Below are 22,616 nucleotides of genomic sequence, written 5' to 3'. Positions count from 1 at the left end.
AGGTGTGCCACACGTCAAATGTGAAACGAGTTTTTCTCAAGAATGCAATGCGCTGACCTGCCTGGATACCGAAACCACGACCTCGCGATCGTGAATGTAACACATTGTCCGCTAAGCCTCGTGCTCACAGACATATACGGGTATATCAAATACTATGCTACATAAATTGTTGATTTATTAACATAATCTCCGCCTCTAGAGGATGCACCGCAATTTTCCAAACGGCGATGAAAACTGCTCCTTAAATGGAAGGGAGATAATCTCTAGATTCAAGAATTCTAATCTGTCATACAGGATGTCGGCAATTATGCTGTCTTCGTGCAGAATGTATTCACCTCTAAGTTTATGCTTTACCTATCAAGCATCTAGCGAGATAATGCTATATATCACCGCGCCTATCAAGGTGTACTCTGGGCCGGATTTACACCTGGTTGGGACCCTATGATTTTGCTAATTCAAAACTGGTTGAAGTGGCCCTCAAAAATAAAAGAGCTTCGGTAGATCCAGGAGTATCGGTTAAATTTAATGGATTTTAAAATCTAAAAGGGTCAAATCAAAAGAGAATTCAGTAATTTTAAAAGAACTTCATTGGATTAAAAAACAAACAAATTGTAAATATTTAAAAAGATTTTAAACTCCAATCTTTAGGTTTCTCTGCGTTAAAGGGTAGCCCCAAGCTTGCGCTCTCCTAGGCCATGGCCCATACAGAAATCGGGCCATAAGTATACTGCTGAGTTTAAACAGTTGAGTGATCTCCTATACTGGATGCGATGTCAAGCAACATCACCGCAGCTGTTCTTATTGGACAAAACGTCATACAACATCATAATTGCTGTTAATTTTATTTCAAGTTAATTTAGTCGACTAATTTAGAGTACGCCCTCTTCAACATGCGAAAAAACTTTTTAAGAATCCGCCGTCACCACCACCAACATCTGCAACTTTGTATGTCACACGACATCTCGAAACTCTTCAAGACGAAATTACTTCATTGACAAAGCTGATATTCTTGATACCGTAAAGGCTTGGCTCAGGTGAACTACATACATGGAATAGTAGAACGAACAACTGCGTTAATGGGACAAATTAAAACCTAATTAATCACGTCTGATGAATTTAAAATTGCGAGATAGTCCAAGAAACGTTGAATGTAGTAGAACAGACATGGGCAACCTTTTCCGAGAAGCTGCCAGCATGAGACATGGGTCATCATCAAGTAGACCCCACTGCTTAAAAATTTAGAGTAATTTTTCGTTGGGTGTAACATTCAGAAAGTCCGGCAGGTTGCCCACGACTGTACTGGAGTTTGCTTTAGTTCAGACTTATTCTTATATACCCAGGCCTATTCCCAAATCTTTTAGGAGCGGGGTAGTCACAACAAGACATACCAGGCATTCCATTCATTTCCCAGCTCAAAGAGGCGAGTCCCGTCTTATGCTTGGGTCAAGGCATAGAACGCAAACCCCAATATCAGCAGCGAGGCCTGACATGCTTGTTTACTACCCCACCCCCCGCCACCGCATCATGCTGGTTCCGTATCCCTTTGAGCAACATCAAATTCACCTATCCATCCACACACTCTCCAAGCTCTCATTTATAAACTCTTGCTTCTCTCACTCCAACACTTCTAACCACCAAAGCTTTCCTCACTCCATCCATCCACACAAACTGAGGTCTGTCTCTGGTTCTGCTGCCTACCACTTTTGTCCTCATCACCCTCCTCACCATCCGCTCCTCATCCATTCTCTCCGTGTGGCCAAACCACCTCAACATTCGTCTACCCATTTTGGTTAGTTTTTCTCTCATTCTTGCTCGCCTTCGCACCTCTTTATTCTTCATCCTGTCCTTCCGTGTCACACCAACCACAGCCCTCAAACATCTCATCTCAAACACATCTAGTCGCCTCCTTTCTGCCTCTCTCAGACCCCACGTCTCTGTACCATATAACATTGTCGGCACAACCAAGCCCTCATACACACCTCTTTTCGCTTTCATACTCAATCTTTTATCTCTCAGCCTAACTTTCACAACTCCAATTATCTTATTCCCTTCCCTCACTCTATATCCCTACTTCCTCGGCCAACCCCGCCTCTCATCCGCCGTCACATGTGATCCCAGATTCTTAAAAACACTCACCTCCTCTAACATCTCACCAGTCTTACAACCTGATAATGGCTCGCTACAGCTTATTATCGCGAAAGCAGAAAGGAAAGGAAAATATACAGCGATTTGTTCGACTAAAGGCGGTACTCCAGCATGGCCGCAGTCAAATGACTGAAACAAGTAAAGGACCAATACGTAGATAGCTAAAGTAACTAGAAAAAGATGTTTTAGTCTGTGACACGTTCATTTTTGATGTCTGCATGAGTTATGTTTAGTTAATTTTATGTTTCTGAAGAGAAAAGCACGTACAACAATATGCAACACAAACTTAAATTGTTGTTACTTGTTACTTGTTTACAGTAAACAAGTGTCTTTTACTTTGCGTTTCTTTCTGAGGATCATTCTACGTTAAAAGCAGACACACAACACGGTGAAACCCCGACAATTCAAACGGCATAATGAGTTAACAGAAGCAGTAAATCTATAGAGAAAACAATCAAAATGTTTTGAAATATCACCAGAGTGAAACTTTCTAAAATCTACTCAGCTGAAATAAAGTGCATTTTGATTGATAAACTAAAATACGAAACATTAACAAAATGTTACAAATCTGATATAGGCCCACTGGGGAGAGAGGCGAAGTTTGAAACCGTACCCCCGGTGGTAGAATATAAAGAATTGGAACCTTTATTTAGTAGGGTAAGTAAAATTGATGTAATGATTTAATAGACAACGAACAGTAAAAACGTAATTGCTTGAGGATGGGGCTCAGGCAATGGCGTTCATCCTCATTTTGTACATATATTCATTTCATTCATCGTTTTTATATTTCATGACCCTACGTGTACCCTCTCTGTCTGTCCTTGTACCGTTCCCTCTGTGTTTTAGGCCTTTGTGCCGAATAAAGAATTTAATCTACATCAACAGTTATTTGGTTTATTTCGTCCGCTTTCGTCGTCCGTTCTGACTGAATAATCTGAAGACCATAATGGTTTCAGTCTCAGCCAGGGAAAGGCATAAAAGTAACAACATCCAGTTTCTCTTTTATCTTCTAAAGAGTATTGGTGTGGATAGGTGCGGTGCGGTCAAGTGGTTTTTTTTCGATACACTTTTTTAGTTTCTCCGTCGACCGACAGACAGATCGAAATCATCGAAGGACAACGGGTGATTTCGTAAAAAAAAAAAAAAAATTCCCCAGGTGGCGAGCTGGCAGAAACGTTTGCACGTCGGGCAAAAATGCTTAGCGGAATTTCGTCTGCCGTTACGTTCTGAGTTCAAATTCCGCCGAGGTCGACTTTGCCTTTCATCCTTTCGAGGTTGATAAATTAAGTACCAGTTATGCACTGGGTCGACTTAATCTGTTTATCTGTCCTTGTTTGTCTTCTCTGTGTTTAGCCCCTTGTGGGTAGTAAAGAAATAGGAATTTTGTCCGTCTTTACGTTCAGTGTTCAAATTCTACCGAGGTCGACTTTGCCCTTCATCATTTCGGGGTCATTGAGATAAGTACCAGTACAGCAGTGGGGTTGATGTCAATTACTTGTCCCCTCCCGCGAAACTGCTGGCCTTCTGCCAAAATTTGAAATCAATATCTCAAAGTTTGGCTCTTTATCATCTGCAATACACATAGTACGGAAGGTGATGGCGTAACTAGGATGTATGCCGCTCAGGGCAGCCCCTGAGGTTGTTGCGTTTCTCACCCAAAGCCCTTAATCCCTATACAGATTTATACAGCAAGCCCTGAAATGCCGTTTCTATAAAAGCGTCGCCCGGGGCAGATCGCTCCCTCTTTAGTCACACAAATGTCGAAAGGTTATGTAAAACAAAATGTTGACGTAACAACAGGCGGGATCGAACTCATTTCCTTTATTTTTGGTTTTTATTTAATTTGATAATGAATTTTACCGTGAGGCAGAAAACAATTTTATTGCGGAGAGGGTGGGGAATAAAAAAACAACAACCATCATCATCATCAGCAACTACTACTACTACTGCTGCTACTACTACTACTACTACTACTACTGCTGCTGCTGCTGCTGCCACCACCACCACCATCATCAACAACTACAACACTACGGCTACTCCTACCACTTCTGCAACACCCACCTCTGCTACTATTTATTTACCGGAAGTAACGGTGAGTAATTTACGAATAAATCTGGAATGGATGAAGGTTTTATGTTCGGCGTTAAAGAGGAGCAGAACAACAGCATGAACAACACAACCGCTCTTGTGACGAACCCAGTGATGGCAGCTAACATCGTTGACCACATACAGTCAACTGGTCAAAATCACAAGAAAGTATTCGTACCACGTTTTCACGAACTGACCAATATATACGTGCACGAAAAGGATATTCTGTATTTGGTCAGCATTTGTGTTCTCTTCGGTGCAATGGTGATATTGTCGTTGTGTCTTTGGTTCAAAGGGAAGAGATCCACGAATCGACCAACCGAAGAGAAAATCGGACTATTAGATTTCCCAGTTATCAGTCCAGCATCTTCTAGAAGAAGCTCATTCTTGGAAGACCATCATGAGTAGCAGAGATGACGATATTCTTGACGTATTACAGAAATTATTATATATTTGTGAAAGAGCTTGATGGGTGGATTCTTCAGCTTTCAATTCTGAAGTGCCAACCTCCTTCATTGTTATAATTGTATTATTATTAAAACGGACAGAAAAAAAAATGTAAAAAGTAACGAGGTGAGAAGAAAATGTCTGCCAAGTATTAATTTGTTTAACGTATCGCCGCCATCTTGTAGCTTCCCTCTCTATCAGAAAGAAATATAATATGGATGGAATTAAAGTTGACTTCAGGTTCCTGTGTCAACACTGAAAGAACTAACATTCGTTGAGTGCCATGGATGCGATGCAATTCTTTTTAATGGCTGGTATATCGTAATTTCAAGTGGTGCTTCAGTCGAGCAATTTGGTCAGACTTATTCTAAAAACTGTAGTAAATTAAACTGGAAAAAGAAAGATACTCTCTTTAATATTTTAAAGGGCGTAGTTACAAAAAAAAAATCTCAAAAACGGTGGTGAGTCAATATTAGTTTTCAAATCCCTCCCGACCTAAACTACTCCAAACATTCAAACGAAGCTGGTAATCTATTTGAAAAAATCGTTTACAAAATGTGTCGCTGCTATATTCCAGAATTGGAGACCAACTGTTGTTGTTTTTCTCTTTTCCTTATTCTCGAATACACATTTTAAAATAGTTTTTTTTCCAGTTTTTAGTAAATTTTCTTCAACAATCACGACTACTTTCGTGATAATGTATTTATTCAGATGGCAACGCCTCTGCTGTACATTTTTTGTTTGTTTCTAATTTAAGATTATATGTAATGATGTATTACTTAACTCACCGTTATCTCTCTCTATATAAACGGCAGTTTGTCTGTGCGTGTTTCTGTGTGTCTGTTTTCTCGTACCCTCACCCTGACCACGGCTTTCAACCGATTTGATGAAACTTGACACACACATAGCCCAATGTCATAATTCAAAACTAACGCAGCGAAAATTTTGAAAAGTTCCCCCAGTCTGAAAAAATCGATAAATTCGACATGGGGTCGAGAATAAAAAAAAAACAAACCACAGACTGTCTAGGGGACGCAACTCAACCTTTTATTACTCTCAAAAAAAAAATTTACCATCATTTTTTTTCCATTTTTTGGCTATAACTCTCTAAAAATGCTTTATAGTTATTTCCCTTACAAACCTGAGCAACGCCGGGCGATACTGCTAGTGTTTACAATAAGAATGAGAATATACATTTCGCTATATACAAATACTTTAATCTCTCATAACTTTTTGTTGATGATGAACCTCCATTAGAATACCGTCGAGTTTTTCTATTGTTTTGAAGGTTTCTTTACTGAACTTTTATGGCGAATGTGACTGACTGGCAAGATCAACCTTATTTGATTAAACATGACTGGAGATAAAACTAAATAACGTCGAGTGTTTAGTCAGTTGAAGCAACTCTTCATAATTTGCATCGGCAGGATTAACAATCCCTGCTGTGGGATTTGAACTTAAAGTAGACCATTTATCGGTTGAAACATCTTTTGACTGGACACAATGACGGTTACGCCTCACTTCTTTTTTTGTCATCGGTGTCTTCACTTCAACTGTTAGGGCAGCATTTTCCCCCCAAGGCCTTGACTAGTTTTGGAAGAACTTTGTTTTCCTTTTCGTGAACCGCTTCCGAGATGATGACTTGATTGGTGGCATCACCGGGTGTTCAGATAATGCCCGTCAAACTGCTCATTGGTCACTTTTAACGTCCAAAAGACTGTTCAACGGCCTTAGGATCACGCCTGTAAAGGATTCTATTTCTGTATTTGTCTGGAACTTTTTGTCATTGAGTGCTTCTAGGCGAGCCCTCTACATACAATGTTGTCCGTTTCTTAGCCCGTTATGAATCCCATTAGGCTTAAGTGATTGTGGTATCCGCTACAGTCTAAAACGATTCGTGGTCAGCTCAGTTGTAGGGCATTAATCCATCTTGGAATTCAAGCGTACTCCGATTTTGTTGCGCGAGATTTCTTTTCTTGATATAAGGGCATGAATGTCTGATCTCGTCTTACAACAAATTGCAGTGTAATTAGGGAAGCTCAGATCATCAGAGTCTCCATAGCCTTGCTAGAGAATCGAGTCCAAAAGCAAGATTTTAATGTTGGAGTAGTCTGATCTTTCTGGCGAAGGTTAGATATCTGGAAAAGCTGATATCCTTGCCAATTCTTACCATTACATATCCAACGAGGCTATCTTTTTGTCGATACTGCTGCCTAGGAATGTAAAGGCTAATTGGTTCTGCGATGACAGTGTAAAACTGAAGTATTATTATTCAATTTTTTTTTTTTTTTGTAACTTTCGAAGTTGTAGGCCAGAATCGTCTCCATTTTCTGCATTTGCTACTGAATGTGAAACAACAATGCCAAAAGAAAGGTAAAATCTTGTTCCTCTAGTTGTGATTGGTCTATTTACTGTGTGAGGTTTTCTTCGTGATCCATTCAATGACAAACTGGAAAAGGATGACAGAAAGCCCGGTCTCGTTCCGGTATTAACTTCAACGCTCTTCGTTGGTCAACCTCCATAAATACAAACTGCTCCGAAAATAATTTTCTGACCAGCGTCATTTTAGGGTTTCCGACTTTGTAGAATCACTCTTTCTAGACCAGTTGTTATCAATCATTTTTTAATAATGGGCCCCTTTGATTTCTATTTTATTCTGGTGGACCCCACAGCTATTCGACACTTAAAACCTTGTTTTATAGATACTTTCAAAATTCCTATTTAGTTTTTCACTCATTCACTTGCGTGGGTCTGCAATAAGATTTCCTTTTGAGAATATATTTCACTGACTGAAAACCTATTGAACTGTGTAAAACAGAAGCCCCCTTCTTGCAATAAATACATCCAAAGCAAAATTTTTTTCATGGACCCTTAAAATTCTAGTGGACCCCCAATTTACTATTTTGCTTGCGCGGACTCAGCAGAGATATCATAGACCCCGGTCGAGAACTGTTCTCGAATATCTCCCTGTTGCGTGTACAGGCAACAGGAAAATTGACATCAGTAAAGTTGTCCCATTGGTTAACAACTGTATTTCTAATTATTGAATATTTGGAAGGTATTTTTCCATATTGTACGAAGACCATTGCTCTGTTAGAAGAGAACCAAGCTACACAAATCTGTATTATTGGTAATTTAAAATTTGATACTTCCGTTGGGAATATATTTTCATAATTTACAGTTCGACATCATCTCTTACTGGGTAGCCATCCACACCATTATTTTCGTGCTTGCATGCGATGAAAACCTTTTCTTAATTTCCACAGGCACGTGGGTTAGACTCACTATTTCTTTGTAGAATTATAATAAACCTATGTATGAAATGTCTCATAGAAAAATTACATCGGTCTACATCTGAACTTGTGCCAACACATTCCTCCCCCACAGTTATGTGTACATTGCAATCAACTGTCATGAAAGAAATTGAATTTTTGTCTATTTGTAGTGACTGATGCGAAATAATTCTGGTTGCTTGATGTTAATGGCAAACTTTATCCGATTGAACATCATCCGATTTTAAAGCTTTGATCCCCAAGTCTCACTGCTACCACAAGTTACTCGAAAGAAAGCACGGCTCCCTGCTTAGCTCTCTTCCTCTGTGGTGTGTCGCAGATGGTTCGCAAGATGTCCTCCAGGCTGCAGTTCTCGAGATCTGCAGATGACATCTCGTCAGATTCAGCGCTCATTCCTTGGATCTGCGAACTCCTGCTTCACTTCAGCTCAGTTATAGTAATTGTGTGGTCGTCCAATGGTGGCGCTGATGTCTTTTTGTTGTCTGACTGGTGGGTTGCCCCAGCAGATTCTTTAAGTGCGTAAAACATGTCTGTACGCTGTATTCATTTTTTTTTGCTTGTGTGGCCTACCTTGAACTTTGTTCACCCTCTTTCTTACCTTCATTGGTTGCGTCCACTCGCAGATCCATTGAGCTAGCTCCTCTTCCTCCAGCCGGTCAGATACCTCAAATAGTGTGACCTTGCTAGCTACGACCGTATCCTGAAGTTTTTTTTACTTCGTGATAAAAAAAACCTCAAAGCACTCACTCCCTACTCTCCGTGCAACGACGACGATGACGTCATTCCATGGTTTGGCTTTGCGAACGAATATTAGGAAGGTTGTCCACGTCGTCTGCATGCACGCTCATGACTGACAAGTCTGATGCGGGAAAGGCAGGTTCGTGAGCAGTGTCCACAGATGAAGGTAACATCCGGTGTGGTGTCAGAAGCGGCTCGGGCCTTCCCCCTGTGTCTATTGTCTTTATGCGCCTCTCTTCTGTGTTCTTCACCCATTGATCGCGTTGAAGATCGTGTGGCGCCAGGCATCACGGTCCGCAGCCAGGTCTGTCCAGCATTGGTGGTCAACATGACATGCGGTGAGAGACTTTCTGAGGCAGTTTTTGTAGCGTTTCCTCGGGGTTCCTCTCTCACGGTGGGCGGTGGAGAGTTCGCCAAACAGGGCAATGTTAGGAAGGCGATGGTTCTCCATTCTGGAGACATACCCTACCTATCGGAGGTGGTGTACTTCAGTAGCATGGCTTCAATGCTGGGGATCTCGTCCTGCTCCAAAACATCAATGTTTGTGACGAAGTCACTCCAGTGAATGTTGAGGATGGTGCGGAGACATCGCTGGTGGAAGCGCTCGAGGAGACGGATGTGACTGCGGTAGGTGACGTCATGGTGCTGAAAGATAAAATCTTTATTATAATCATACGATTTTACATAAATTTGGACATAACAAGACAAACAATTACAAAGAATGTTATGAGAGTTCGAATGAAACTTAAAAATTTAGTTATAATATGACATAAACGAAAACTTGGCTTACTTTTGCCTTTATAACGAGAACTTTAGTGCGTTTTTTTTTTTTTTTTAGTAACATTAGAAAACATAACATATGTTAAAATGAAAAGGGGGAGAAGTGCAGGTTCCGAATTTTGAACCCGGCAGCCTATAAGGCCCAGCAACTAATTTTTCCTTTCTTTGATGATTAAGCTGGGTTACTAACACCCACCTTTCTCATCACATCCTTCCAACGTTTCACATACTCTTTCTGTGGCAGGCTCCTCTTCTCCAACCATGGTGCTGAAATATATAACTCTTCTTCATTCATTTCATTTTCACCAAAAAATTGTTTTGGTATTTGCTGCGAGGAATCACGGATAAAACCCAGTGAAACTCCTCTTCCAGCAATTGTCCATGATACGCTTCGACAGTGCAATGGACTTGTAGCTGGGATTGAAAGCAATGCTTTTCAACTGATCATCAGAATGCTTCGACCATCACTGTTGTAGTAGCCACATTCTTTTTAACGCAGCTCAGAGCAGCTTATGTCTTTTCTTTATTACCCATAAAGGGCTACACAGAGGGGACAATACAAACATTGGGGACATAAAACCTCACAATTACATAAATATGGAAATTGAAATACGAAAATGAAAAATGAAAGTGATGCTAACGGCCCCATCCGCTAGCATCACTTACGTGTCCTTCGTACTTTATCCTGAATGTAATACATATTGTGCTCTATTTTCATCTCAAATCTCTTTTCCATTTCCGTTATTATCTCATCTATTTCAAATCTAAACACTTTATAGTTTTTCTTTTTGCATTTTTCCACGAATTCTTCTATACGTTCTTCCGAGATTACAGCGTACCTATCACTGTCCTTGTCACACCAGTGATAGTCTTTCAATATTTCTTTTACGTCTTTTTTCCTCGAAATACCTAGAAAATTGGGCCTAGGTTTTTTTGCGGTATCTTGTCTGTTTGCTTCTTTTTTTTGTTTTCTTGTTGGTGGGGAGCGGGTGGGTTCACTGTCTGCAGGGGAAGGGTGGGTCTCAGAGGGTGCGGCTGGTGTTGGGGTGGATTGGGGTTCAGCACTATTTATTTTCCTTCTTCTCTTCCTCCTTCTGCCTTCTTCCCATTCCTTTTGTACCTCCTCCTCTTCCGTTGTGTCTTTCTCCGTTGATATCTGCTCTTTGGCCACTACCTCTCTTTGAGGTTCCGCATCAATTTCCTTTGATGGGGGAGGGCAGTTAGCTCTTAAGTGACCTTTCAGGCCACACTTGTAGCAGCGTGGAGCTCTTCCCTCCAACCACACTCTCATAATAACACTTCCCATTCTGATATTCTCAGCCAATTGTTCCAATATTTCAGCCTCCGCTTGCCCGTTCAATTCCAAAACTGCACCCCTTCATCCTTCACTGTAGCATGGAGGATGTCAACTTCTTCCTTACATCCACTGATTACGGCTGCCACTATCCCCTCCACACTGATCCGAGTAGTTTTTCTACCCAGATATGAGGGCAGAAGGAACACCTTTTCTGTCTTCACCGTTCTCGCTGCCATTTTCCTCGCCACACTTTCATTCTTGAATTGGACCACCACTGTACCGAAATTTATGCCTCTTGCCAAGAATATTATGTCTTCTTCCGTTCTTTTTAATGCTTCTTCTTTTGTTTCCATACCGACGACTTCTATTTTCCATTGGCATAAACTCGGTACTTGATGGTCCTTCGTTCATGCAACTCTCTTCGTTTTGGTGGCAGTGACAACTCCACTTCACCGCCGACCTTTTTAATAAATGCCTGGTAGCTTGGAAACTTGGCCAAGTCTATTTCTCTTTCCTCCGTTCTTGTCACTCCTGCGTATGTGTTGCCTAATTGCTTGTCCATTTTCTTTATCGCCTTTTCAAGTTCTTCTTCAGAAGTCGATAAATCCGACACACTTTCGAACATACTTCGTCTGGCCATCTCTCCCGGTAGGGAGGGGCCGTCCACTTCTTCCTTGTCTGTCTCAACACACACAGACAAAAACCGTGCAACAAAATGTTTAACAAAAATTAACACTCAACAAATAAACAGTTGTAAAGTGGAACTGAGCAAGCAATACACATGCATACGGAGCAACAAAATTAGGAAGAATTAACTCTGAACAAGGGGAACTAAGAGAGCAACTTATGTTGAATGTATTAAAGACTTTGGTTTATAATTCTCTTATCCCCACCGTACATTGAATAATAATTAATTTTCCACAGCAACATCTCATGAAAAAAAGTTAAATACTGGTGGTTATCTTTTTTTTTTTTTTTTTTTTTTTGTATTTTCTAAAATGTCTTGAAAATTAAGTTTCAAGCATATTAGGAAAATATATTCCGAACTTTTTTGAAACTAAAATCGAATTTTGACTATAAACATGGAGCTACCTTTTTTTTTTTTTTTTTTTTTTTTTTTCAGCAAGATATAAAATTCGAACCTTTTATCAAATGGTATAAATATAATTTCAAAATATTTTCCCATAAAAATTTAATTTTGGAGCCGAGTTAGAAATCCTTTGCTATGGCTTTAAACAATATTTTAATGTTTTGATTTCACATGATTTTCGCCTTTTATGGGATCTCAAGATCGATGCGAGTGTTCAAGCATTATATTCACCATCCAGTGTACAATATGTGAAGTGGCAAGCTGACTGGCTCGTTAGCACGTCGGACAAAATATTTAGTGAGATTTCTTCTGGCTCTTTACGTTACGAGTTCAAATCCCGCCGAAGTCAGTTATGCCATTCATCAATTCAGGATCGATACAATAAAGTATCAGTCAAGAAATACAGTGATCGATATAATAATCTACGTGCCTTCTCCCTTCAAAAGTTACTGGTTTTTATTCTTGCAATGAACCAGCGTTCGTTCAGAAGGAATATTATGATCTCGGTCACTTATATGCCATGGAAAGGGGATAGCCACCCTTATGAGACCTTGATCCCGCAAAAAAAAAAAAAAGAGAAAATTCTGTATGTAATCTGGAATTCAGTGGAATCCTGTTTTGTTAATCAACGGAATGTATCTTTGAAATCGCTTGTCACATTCTCGGCAAATCATGTCAATTAAATTCTGTGTATTTTTTTAAAAATTAAGTCTTGGAACTTTTTAAAATGTCAGAATATGAAGACCTTATAAGTGAGAGGATTCAACTGATCAAGTCATTCGGAAAGACACGATTGTAAGATTATATTAAAAACGTTAATTTTTTTTTTTTTTTTTTTTTTTTTTTGTTTTAATGATTTTTCTCTCAAACAAAGCTTGATGCCGCTGTGGCGTAAGGGATGACGAAGGAAAAGAAGGGGGGCGGGCTACGAGTTCAAAAGGTGTCGATTGAAAGAAAATTTAAAGGATTGAACATCGTAGACGAGAGGAAAGAAGACAATGGTAATGGGATCTAGAGAGTAGCAGTTTAAGGAAAGGACTACCAAGAAGATCAACAGAGAAATTATGCACTTGGGAAGAGAAGCAGGCGACATGTTTAAAAAAAAACTGACAAAGTTCGTCGGAGCGATGACTGAGAATTGAAAGTGTATTATCAACCTTTACATTTGTTACTTCTGATTGCAAGCAGGTGAATTCAAATTAAAATTTTTCAATATTTTCTAAACTGAGTTCAAATTCCTCCCGTGGTAGACTTTGCCTTTCATCCTTCTGGGTCGATAAAACCAGTATCAGTCAAGCACTGGAATCCTTGTAATCAACTTGCTGGCCTTGTGCAAAAATTTGAAAACAATATTTTCTAAACAAAAGGTCAGGTATAAGACATCCGATGACATCATAATTAGTTTAAGAAATACAGCATTTGAGTTGATCGAAGATCAAACCAATGCGTAGCTGTATACTTGCCTCTCATTTTCCCACCGTTACATAAAAGACATGAATTCTAAACAAGATTTATATTTTAAGATAGACCTAATCCAACGGGGGTGAGGAAATCGCGAAGGCTCAACAACCGACTGTTGAATTCAAGCGGCAAGCGATAGACACGAGTTCAAGTCTCCTTAACGAGCTTGTTGCTATTTTGTCTAAAATTGATGTTTATAATGTATAATACTGTAGCGTGGTGTGACGGTGGCGAACTGACAGAATCGTTAAGAACGCCAGGCAAAATGCTTAGCGACATTTCATCCGCTCAAATTCTGTCGAGGCTGACTCTGCCTTTTATCTTTTCGAGGTCAATAAAATAAGTAATCTATAATGGACTGTACTGATCGATATTATTGCCAGTGGTACACAAAGAAATGAATACGGTAAAGTAAACTATTCATATGCGGAAAATAAAGTAGTTCTGTTGGATTCTGGAGCAGTAAGAGGTTTCTCATGATAAACGTTTATAACAATATACAATACAAATTGTTGCTACTTGTTTATTGTCATTAACGAAACCTCGTTTTCTTTTTTTTTCTTTTTATTTTGCGTTTCCTTTTAAGGATCAATCAAGTTATACCGTTTGAAACAATTATTTGGTTTATTCAGTTCGTCTTCTTTCATCCACTCCGACCGTGAGAATACAATTTCTTTTAGGGCACGGCGTTATTCAACTAAAATTAAAATTCTGAACCTTCGGTTGCTGTAATTGTTGTACAGTTTTGACCAACCCAGCCTGTTGGTCACTCTTAAGCTGGCCTGTGGTCAAAAGCTGCCCAGTCATGACCATTCAGACAGTATATCGAGGACAAAATCATCCAACTTTCCATTTAAGATGGTAGTGTAATGTGAATGCTTTGGTTGATATTTTCACGAAGCGAGCGACCATATCGAGGCTCCCTCGTTAGCCATCCTGCAAATTATTTTAGAGATAAGGCTGGAAATGTCTTAAAACATATTTATAAAGCCCAAAAGTAAGAAGTCGTTTAGTTTAATCCCATCACTTGACCCCTGCAGACCTTTTAGTGGGATCACTCCTGTTACCAACATTGCGAATAGGCCCTTAATCTGAAGTTGTCTTCTTTCTCTTCTGTAAAAATTCATGGGTTCTGGTCTCTGTATTTTAAGATAAAACGAAAAGCAGAAATAACAGGGATCTTTGATAAAAGAAGGCGGGGCAACACATTACCCAGGATTCAATGCTCCAGATATGGTCGATCTTTTCATTCACAAGTAAGCGGGCAGCTCCGACTCTAATGCCACCATAGTGTATTAAACTGAGTCCATTTTCATAGATTTTTGAACACAACAACCTTGGGTAATAATTTTAATTTCTTTCTTACCCACAGAAGGCTAAACACAGTGGGGACAAACAAGGACAGACATAGGTATTAAGTCGATTACATCGACCCCAGTGCGTAACTGGTACTTAATTTATCGACCCCGAAGGGATGAAAGGCAAAGTCGACCTCGGCGGAATTTGAACTCAGAACGTAGCGGCAGACGAAATACCGCTAGGCATTTGGCCCGTTGTGCTAACGTTTCTGCCAGCTCGCCGCCTTGGGTAATAATTTTATGAGCAAAAAATTAGACAAAGGAAGATAGATAAAAAAAAAAAAAGGTTTATTCAGAAGAGAGGGGTGGTGAGCAAACAGAATTGTTAGCACGCCGGACAACATGCTTAGCAGAATTTCTTCCGGGCTTTTTTACGTTCTGAATTCAAATTCCGACGAGGTCGACTTTGCATTTCATCCTTTCGGATAAATTAAGTACCAGTTGCGTACTGGAGTCGATCTAATCGACTGCCCCCCCCCCACCAAAAAAATTTCTTGCCTTGTGCCTAGAGTAGAAAATAATTTTATAAACAAAAAATTAGTCAAAGGAAAATAGATTTAAAAACAAATGATTTATTCAGAAGAGAAGGGTGGCGGAGCTAACAGAATCTTCTGGCCTCTTTTACATTCTGAGTTCAAATTCTTCCAAATCGACTTTAGAAGCAAGCAAGACTCGCTACATTGTTACGACGGCGCTCCCCTGACTCCATCAGGAAGGGCAACGTAAATTTTAATTGCCTGTTATTGTATCAAATTCTGTGAACTTCATTAAATAGAAATATCATCAGTTATGTTTGATTTTGTTTTTCTTTTTGGAAAGTATTTTATTTCTTGTTTACTGCGAGGTGACGAGAGAGTCTTCCACTCCCGCCTTCTCCCTCCGGCAAGATGTCGATTGCGTTGAGAGGAAGAGGAGGTGGGTGATCTCTACCCCATCTACCCTGAATATGACAATAGTTGGCTGTCAGTTTTTGGGTAACCCGAAACATTTTATGAGTTAGCTAAGATAGGAAAAACACTGTAAAAGACCAGCTGTGTGTGTGTATATATATATATATAATATATATATATATATATACATATAAATGTGTGTATATATATATATATATATACATATAAATGTGTGTATATGTGTATATATATATATATATATACATATAAATGTGTGTATATATATATATATATATTATATATATATATATATATATATACATATAAATGTGTGTGTGTATATATATATATATATATACATATAAATGTGTGTGGTATATATATATATATATATATATATACATATAAATGTGTGTGTTATATGTGTATGTATACAGAGTTACCCACGTGCACAATATGTATGTATTTGTATCTATGTATAGAAATACACGTAAACAATGAAAATAAAATTAGCGAGTAATTGAGAAAAATTACACTGAATTTGGTTTGTGGGGGAATGTGTGTGTGTGTGTGTGTGTCTTCAGAAATGCTCAGAATTCGAAAATTTTTCTTGTTTCGTATTGTTAAAAAGCTAAAACTGCGGAGATGAAATTTCACCAGAAGAAAGGTTTATTCACACACACACCACACACACACCACACACACACCACACACACACATGGAGAAAGAAAAGAAAAACAAAAACGGATACCTAAATATTTCGAAATCCCCAATTGTCGTCGGTGGCGCCCACCCCTCTGACACAAAGAGGAGAGGGGAAAAACAGTCTGGTATTGTGGTGGCTAATGTGTTTTGTTTTTCTTTTACTGTTGTTGGTTAATCTCAGGTCTATCTTTAGTCATTGAACAGCGGCCATGCTGGGGCACTGCCTTGAGAGATTTTTGTCGGATAAATCAATCCCCCGTCTGGTGCTTATTCTCTCGGGTTCTTTTGCCGAACTGTTATGTTACGGGGGCGTAAACAAGCTAACACCAGTTGTTAAGTGGTGGTGATATGAGCACATACACACACGACGAGCTTCCACACGTTTCCGCCTACCAAATCCGCTCACAAAGCATTGGTCAGGCCGGGGTCAAGTCACTTGCCCAAGGTGCGACGCTGTGGGATTGGCATAAAGGCATTACATAGAGGGAGACACTACAACACATGTGGGGACATATAATAAAATAAAAATATGATGCTATGAATGACACATGAAAATGAACATGAAAAACAATAAAATCAAAATATAAAAATAATGCTACATGAATGATAACTTGAGAATATGAAAAGTGTGTTACTCACGCCACACTGAGTAACACCACTCGCCATCTCTGAGACCTGAGTCCTCTTTAGTCTTTGATCTAATCTTTCGTTTACCGTTTCCCCCATCACTGAGTGACAACACTCTCTCCTCCATGTACACATAACCTTTTTCACCGGGTGAGGGGTCTTGCAAATTTTGTGGTGTCTCTTCTTTCTTTATTTTTCCTGTGGGGAGAGGGGGTGGGTGGGTTTGGTGTCTGTATGGGGAGGGTGGGTCTGAGTGGTGTTGGGTACGATAGAGTTTGTCTGGGGTCCCACATCACACTGACCTTGCTCTTCTTTCTCCTTTTCCCCTTATTCTCTGTCACTGGCCATTCATCTTACTTCTTCCTTCCATCTCTCTGTACTTCTTCCTTTATCTCCTCCGTCTCCAGTACCGCTTCTTCTTTCGTCTTCCTCTGTAGAGGGCAGTGAGCTCTAATGTGGCCTTTCTTTACTAATAGCACAGTACACAAGAAAATAGAACAAATGTGCGTATTCTTGGATCTTGTATGTGTGTGTGTGTGTGTGTATGACGTGGGTAGGGGAACAGATGTTAAAAGCTAATTGTCAGCGATAAAAGCGTGACTTGTTTAGCCCCTTGTGTGCAATAAAGAAATAAATAAAAGTGTGACGGTTATGCGTTCAGTTCGTACATGTTCAACTCCTGATTAACGTTACAAGATCTTAAAGGCTCACAGAATCTCGTTTAATGTTATGGCAGTGTGATAAGTAATTTATGTCGAAAATTGCTGTCTTTTGGGTTGAAATTTAAATTGTATTTTCTGCCCTTCGTATGGGTGGTTCAAATTTGAGCATGACCAAGGTTTTGTTTGCAGGCCAGAGGTTGGTTGCTTCTTGTTCAAGAGGGTACCCCGATGTGTGTGTATGTGTGTGTGTGTGTGTGCGTGTGTGTAAGAGAGAAAGACAGAGGGAGAGAGAGGGAGGGAGGGAGGGAGGGAGAGAGAGAAAGAGAGAAGTGTGTGTATGAGAGTTTGAGAGAGAGAGAGAGTGTGTGTGTGTGAGTGAGAGTGTGTGTATGAGAGTGTGAGAGTGAGTGAGAGAGAGAAAGACAGAGAGAGAGAGAGTGGCAGAGAGAGTATGTGTATGAGAGAGAGAGAGAGAGAGTATGTGTGTGTGTGTGTGTGTGAGAGAGAGAGCGAGAGAGGGAGAGAGTCATTGTTTAGATCTGTTCAACCCTGATCTATCAGATCGAACGGAAGCAGAAACGGGTAGAATTAGAAGTGGGCATGGCAACAAAAGTAACAGTCCAAAGGTTAGGCCAAAAAGCAGTTGAACGAAGGACAACATGTTTTAAATAAAAGTTCCTCTCCCCACACTGTGTGTGCATGCACGCCCGTGTTATTTTCTCTCTCTGCTTATTTCTGTGTTCCTTTCTGTTGAAGAGCGTAGGCTCGAAATGTAAAACACTTTCTCACTTCCCGAGCGTTAACCTAATACATCTATTTGTTGTATTGAAAATTCCAACTATATCATTTTGTCTCAAAGTCTTGTTTTTAACCGTTGCTGTTTCCAATTTTATCTTCGTCTCTTGTTTTCCTATTCGTCTCTGTTGTTGCGTTCACATTCTTTCCTTCTACCAAAGAAATCTAATGCCCATAGCTTAGCTTTTCCTTGGGGCTGGCCGTTTTGGAGCAAATCTCAGAATTAAACAGCGAAATTTGCCATGATGAATCGATTTCTGACTGAAGAATGAAGGCTTCGAATGACTGTCTGTTTTCCGTGTTCGTCACTTCGTGTATTTCACGTTCTTTATATATAAAGTTTTATTATATATATAACAACATGTATACAAATAATATATAAATATATATAAAACATGCATATACATGTGTTGAGCAATCTGTTTGTAGCAATCTTTTCTGCTCTAGGCACAAGGCCCGTCATTGTTGGGGAGAGGGCCAGTCGATTACATCGACTCCAGTACGCAACTGGTACTTAATTTATCGACCCCGAAAGGATGAAAGGCAAAGTCGACCTCGGCGGAATTTGAAATCAGAACGTACCAGGCAGACGAAATACCGCTTAGTATTTCGCCCGGCGTGCTAACGATTCTGCCGGCTCGCCGCCTCTTCTGTGTTTAACAATGTAATATGAATGTATGTATTTATGTACATATGTATATACAAATGTGCATGTGCACACACATACACCCACACATACACGTATATATATATATATATATATATATATATATATATATATATATATATATATATATATATATATTATATATATATATTTACATATATATATGTGCATATATGTTCATATATATATATATATATATTATCTGTATTTATGAGTAGATATTGGTATGCATGTATATATGTATGTGTGTGCATTATGCTCCTATATATATATATTATATATATATATATATATATATATATTATATATATAATATATATATATATTTACAAGTACATATGTTTCTGCATGTGTGTATGTATATGTATATGTATATATATATATATATATGAATGTATATATGTATGTATATATGTATATATATATATATATATATATATATATATATATATATGTATGTATGTATGTATGTATATATATGTATATATATATATTATATATTATATATATATATATATATATATATATATATATATATATATTATATATATATTTATATAATGTACTTACACATACACACACACACTCGCTCGCACATAATCTCAATTAACGATAAAGCCGTAGCTTTGCCTCATCGATATGGCAAGTGTTTCAGAAATAATCTATTAGAAATAAAGATAAGAGGTAAAATAATACATTAAGTAGGAAATCAAATATATTGAGAGCGTGAGAGAAAGCCGTGGTGGTGGTGGTATTGGTGGTGGAGGGGGAGGAGGAGGTGAGGGGGAGGGATATAACGTGGTGATGGTGTTGGCGGTGGTGGTGGGGCTGTGTTTGTGGGGAGGCGGAACAACAACAACAACAGCATCAACATTGAGGAATCCTGAGAGTTTTAACTTCAATATCAATAATATTAATAGCATCACTGTCGTTACCACTTAGCATCATCCCACCCACAACCTCCCCCACCGACGCCGGTGCCGCCGGTGCCGCCGCCGCCGCCGCCGCCGCCAGTGCCGCCGATGCCGCTGATGCCGCCGATGCCGCTGATGCCGCCGATGCCGATGCTGCCGCCGATTCCGCCGATGCGGCCGACGCCACTCACATCACTTTCACCATCAACTCCGTCACCACTACCAAGAACAATGCCACAGCCATTGCCAATATCATAAGCTCCACCACCACCACCACCACCACCACCATCACCACCACCACCACCACCAAGATCAACAACAACAACAACAACACTATCCTCCACACACACACACCACCGTCACCACCTTCTCCTCTACTGCTGCCACCACCACCACCGCCATTACCATCGTCAACAACAACACCGACAGCATCCAACACCACAATCACCGCCTCCCTTACCAACATCATCATCACCACCATCACTACCATCACCTTCACCACAAGACATCATCATCGCTAACTACACCACCACCACCACCATTAACAACAACTTCATGACAACCACCACGTCGACCGCCATCTCCCCCACCGCCATTACCATCACTACTATTTCCAACAACAACAACAACGGCAACATTTCCACCACCAACATCAACAGCAATTTCAACATCACCACCGCCACCAGAAACCACACCACCACCACCACCACCAACAACAACAACAACAGCAACAACAACAATTACAACAACACCACTGCTAATATCACTGTCACTTCTATCAAAACCACCATCACCACTTCCACCACAACCACCATCCCCACCAAAATTAATAACAGTTTCCCTACCACTACCACCAAAAGTAGCAATGCTATATACTACAAGAGCTGATAAGTCAACATCAGCGCTATCAATTTCGTAGATATTACTAATCAATAACATGACTAGTTGCAATATTGCTATTGTTAACACTATACAGACAAACACACACACACACTTGTTGAGACTAGTTTTTAAAAATGAATTTGTTCTGTTGTCTGCAACGAGACATGATCTCATTTCTTCTGTTGAGTATGATGATAATAACAATAATGATACACACCATACAGGAAGCAATTCGGCATTAGTACTCTGGAATTAAGAAAATGTTAAAGCGGTCTTTCCAGGTGTCTTAAGAAAGGTAAAATTTCAAAAACAATTGAAAAAGCTCCCAAAAAACAAAAAAACTACAGTTACGTGTAAAATTAAAAATGTCAGTAAAAAGAATCGTAGTTGCAGACCAAAAAACAAAAAACAAAAAAACTCTGATATGGCTGTCTGGTTAAGAATCTTGCTTTATAACCATGTGGTTTCGGGTTCAGTACCACTACGCAGTTCCTTGGACAAGTGTCTTAGCCGTGAACCGACCAATACCTTGCAAGTGAAACTGTGTGGAAGCATGTGTGTGTGTGTATATATATACATATATAATATAATTAATATATATGTATATATATATACGTATATGTACATACTTACATCTATACGTATATATATATATTTATATATATATATCTACACAACCTTGGTTTTTTATCTCATTACGCAAAAATTCTTATATACATACATACATACATACATGAAAAGCTAAACGCGAAACCGGTCTTTCTTCAAAATTATGTCATTATAAGAAAAATTTTTTTAATATTCTTCAGACATATTGACGCAAATATATATATTTTTAAACCTTTAAGCCTTCTGTAGTTGTTTTCACTTTTTACTATTTTCTATATATATATATATATATATATATATATATATATATGCATATGTGTACACAGGACGTCATGAAACGTGTAACACAAAAAATACGAAGTACGAGTACATGGAATATGAACTATGTTTTTGAACAACGAAAGACACAAATGGAAAACAAGAAAATAACACAAATAACGACCCTTCATCAGTTGTTGGCTGTTTTTCTACTATATATATATGTATAGGCAGGGTCGTGGCTGTGTAGTAAGAAGTTTGCTTCCAAGCCACATAGTGCCAGGTCCAGTCCGAATGCGTGGCACCAAGGGTTGATATCTTCTAATATAACTTTGTGAGTGGATCAGGTAGAAGGAAACTGAAAGAAGCCTGTTGTCTCTCTCTTTCTCTAATGAAAGACGGAAGATGGAATATACGAGAATTTTTATTATTAACCATGAAACAATTGTAGTTAATAATAAAAATTCTCGTATATTCCATCTTCCGTCTATCATTTGCCATATACATAACGAACACTTGACTGTGACCGTGCTTTACCAATAAGCTACCAGGTGTATACCAGGTGTATACCATTAATTTTATTATCTAGGGGGTGGGGATGATCCCTGCTGTACTCTTTCACCACTCTTTCTTTCACTCTTTCTTCTGTTGGCCTGCTCGCTTAGCCAAACGGGGTGGCGTCATTCGAAGGCTAAAACAATGCGAACGTATTGTGACCAGCGATGTGTAACAACATCTGATGGTCTGGTCGGTCACGTGATCACGTGATATATGATATATGCACAGCGTATTGTGCTTGTACATCGTTTGTCTATTTAGGTTTGTGTGCAAGAACAAACCACGAATCTGTTTACCAGTTTAATGTTGAGCTGTTTGCTATTAGATTCCTAGAACTTCGCGTCTGGTTAAT

At 39.2% G+C, this 22,616-nt stretch overlaps 1 long non-coding RNA gene across 1 annotated transcript; it reads right to left on the bottom strand.

Annotated features, from left to right (window-relative positions):
* Positions 1-1,731: 1,731 nt before the first annotated feature.
* LOC118765147 lies at positions 1,732-21,720 on the bottom strand. Its single transcript, XR_005001009.1, has 3 exons — positions 21,708-21,720; positions 20,710-20,714; positions 1,732-1,906 (listed from the first exon to the last, which is right to left on the bottom strand). It is a non-coding gene; the product is annotated as an uncharacterized LOC118765147 (long non-coding RNA).
* Between the last annotated feature and the right edge of the window lie 896 nt (positions 21,721-22,616).

This window comes from Octopus sinensis, linkage group LG10, assembly GCF_006345805.1.
Source record: "Octopus sinensis linkage group LG10, ASM634580v1, whole genome shotgun sequence".
NCBI lineage: Eukaryota > Metazoa > Mollusca > Cephalopoda > Octopoda > Octopodidae > Octopus > Octopus sinensis.
The sequence above is the reverse complement of the archived record's forward strand: the minus strand, read 5'-3'. Positions and strand labels throughout refer to the sequence as shown.